Below are 3565 nucleotides of genomic sequence, written 5' to 3' on the forward strand. Positions count from 1 at the left end.
TGTAATTCCAAATGAAATATAGAACCTAACTACAAAAGAAAGTCCAGGTCCTAATGGATTCACAGCTGAATTCTAAAAGAATTTTCCACAAGATAGAATCTGAATAATCCGGAAACTCTTCAATGAAATTGAAAAGGAAACAATTCTCCCAAAATTAATTATGGAGGAAAGAATTATATTAATAACACCAGAGAAAGATACAAATACAAAGGAAACAGCAGGCAAATCTCCCTCATGAACATAGATACAAAAACCTTCAATTAAATCCTAACAAATAGAATACAGCAAATCACCAAGAAGTTTATACACCATGACCAGTTAGGATTCATCCCTGGGATGCAAGGATGGTAGAACATATACAAATCTATAAATGTAAGATATAATATCAATAGAGCCAAATCCAAAAATCACATGATCATCTAAATTGATGTAGAAAAGGCTTTCGATAAAGTCCAACACTCATTCATATTCACAGTACAACAGAGCATTTGAATATATAGACTCTAACTCAGTTTTGATAAAAACCATTTATGAAAACCCAAAGGATAATGTAACTCTAAATGGGAAAACACAGAAGACATTTAATCTCAGATCTTGCACAAGACAATAATGTCCTCTATCACCACTCCTTTTAAATATAGTTTTGGAATCATTAGCAAGAGCCATTAGACAAGAGAGAGAAATAAAAGAAATAAGAATAGGTTAAAAAAGGGTTAACTATCATTATTTGCAGATTACATGATACACTACTTGGAAGACCCAAAAAACTCCACCCAGAAACAAGTAGATTTAGTACACAAATTCAGTAGTATAGGAGGATACAGAGTCAATACCCAAAAGTCAGTAGCATTCCTCTGCACAGATAACACACACACTGAGAAGAAAATTTGAAAAATAATAAATTTTACAACAATAGCACTGCGCAAAATTAAATAATTAGGTACCAATCTAACTAAAGTAGAAAAGATCCATTAAATGAAAATTACAGTACTCTGAAGAAAGAGATCATAATTTCAGAAAATGGAAAGATATTCCCTTCTCTTAGATAGGAAGAACCAACATTGTGAAGATTTCCATACTCCCAAAACTGTTATACATATTTAATGCATTCCCTATCAAAATGCCATGAACATACATCACGGACCTAAAGAAATCATTCCTCAAATTTATTTAGAACTAGAAAAGACCTAGAATAGCAAAGGCAATCCTGGACAACAAAGACAATGCAAAAGGCATCAAAATTCCTCACATGAAATTATACTACAAAGCTACTGTGATAAAATCAGCATGGTATTGGCAATAATGTACCTGAGGATCAAGGGAATAGATTAGAAGATGAAGAAGCAAGTACTAGCACACTCAGCTACCTTATCTCCCACAAACAGGCAAACATGCTTACTAGAAGAAAGATAACCTCTTTAAAAAATGGTGCTGTAAAAACTAGCTCTCTATATGCCAAAAACTAATACTGCATGCAGGTCTATCACCACACACTAAAGTAAAAGTGAATTAAAAACCTAAACATTACAAGAGTAACACTAAAATTCCTGGAAGTGAATGTATCAGGAACTCTTAAAGACATAGGGGTAGAGAAACACCTCATGAACAATTAAACTGCATGGGTAATACTTGAAAGAATTAAAACATGGGGCCTACTCTTATTGCACAAGTCTTGTTTTGTCCATCAAAAGACATTACCAACCATGTGAAAAGACAACTCACAAATTTGGAAAAATCTTATCTAATTAACACTCAGAGAAAGGCCTTCTCTCTAGAATTTATAAATAAATAAATAACATTAGAACCAAAAATTTAAAGACCCAATCCAGAAATGAGCATCCAAGATGAACACACTGTTTTCGGAGGAAGAAATTATTATTATTTTTTTTTTCAGAACGGGGGATTGAACTCAGGCCCTTGTGCTTGCCAGGGAAGCACTTATTCCATTGAACCATCTCCCCAGTCCAAAAAGGCAGAAGGTTTTTTTTGTTTTGTTTTGTTTTGTTTTGTTTTGTTTTGTTTGTTTGTTTTGTTTTGATTTTGCTCCGAATGCCTTCAGGGCATGATTGGCTGGCTTGAGTTGTGGGGATCGAACCACAGCAACCTGAGCCTGACAGCTTTGTTGAAGCAGCCACTTAAAGAACTGAGCTAAGGGGCAGGCCCCCAAAGAAGGGGTTAGGAGGTAACAGCATTCTATGATTGCTCAGGGCTGAGATTTGAGGCAGTACCTACTGGTTTTATTTTTATTTTTAATTTTATTTTGGCAGAACAGGGGATTGAACTCAGGCCCTTGCGCTTGCCAGGCAAGCGCGTATTCTACTGAGCCATCTCCCTGACCAGAGGAAGAAATTCTAAAAGCTAATAAATACATGAGAAAGTGCTCCATATGGTTAGCCATCCCCTAAATGCAAATTAAAATAACACTGAGATAACACCTCACCCCAAAGAATAGATATCATAACGAAATGAACCAACAGTAAAGGTTAGAGAGGCTACAGAGATAAAGTAACCCTTCTCCACTGTTTTTGGGAATTTAGACTGGTGCAACCATTATGAAAATTAGTGTGCAGTCTCCTTAAAAATCTAGGACTGGAAATTCCATTCAATCCTGCTCTCCCCCTACTAGGAATTTTCCAAAAAGTACTGAAAACATCATATCATAGTAATATATGTGCAACTATGTTTATAGCAGCAGAATTTGTGATAGCCAAATCTTGGAAGCAACCAAAATGGCATCACCTGAGTGATATTTTTATACAATGGAGTATTGCTCAGCTATAAAGAATGATAAACTTGAAACGTTCATATATAAGTGGATGGAACTTGAAGCTGTACTCATAATGAAATAAACATATCCAAAGTGTAAATGTCACATATTTTCTCTACTGTAAGAACTCAAAAGAAGCAATAAAAATTGAAATGTATATCACAATTAAATAGAAAGCGAGTACTTAAGCATTAAACAGTGAAGAGAGGGCATGGAGGAAAGCTGAAACATAGCAGGGCAAAACCATACATTTATATACACAAGATGGGTAATTTAATCCTCTTGAAAATCTCTACCAGGTTTCTGAAACTAGCAGTTAATTGGTAGTGTTCTCACCCTGACTAACGATATATGCTGATTCCTATGAACTAAGCAACTGCACCAAGGATAGCAATATATAATACTAGGGCAATTCTTAGAATGCCTGTCACTTTGGTCTTCTACATGCGCACTGCTTCTAATGTCATATCATTTATTGCTATACTCTCCCTCAAGTAAATGTTTGTTTAAAAAAACGTAATAAAAGACAACAAGCGGCAAGAAAAAATGTCATAGGACTGTCCTGCTAAAATGTTGCGTATGCTGCTAGATTTCTAAGTTTATGTGTAAGATGTGTAATAGTTTATTTTTATTTTGTATTTTGTTTTTTGTAATGTATATAAGGATTTAAAGTTTATCATATCAAATATTTTTTTTGCTTTTTTTTCCCCAAAGTTTTATTGATAAACAGATAGCAATGAGACAGTTTCAAATCAAATCAGAAGTACAGTTTCAACAAATAATACACTGCATATATTC

Source organism: Octodon degus, unplaced genomic scaffold (assembly GCF_000260255.1).
Source record: "Octodon degus isolate 3935 unplaced genomic scaffold, OctDeg1.0 scaffold00211, whole genome shotgun sequence".
NCBI classification, from domain to species: Eukaryota; Metazoa; Chordata; class Mammalia; order Rodentia; family Octodontidae; genus Octodon; species Octodon degus.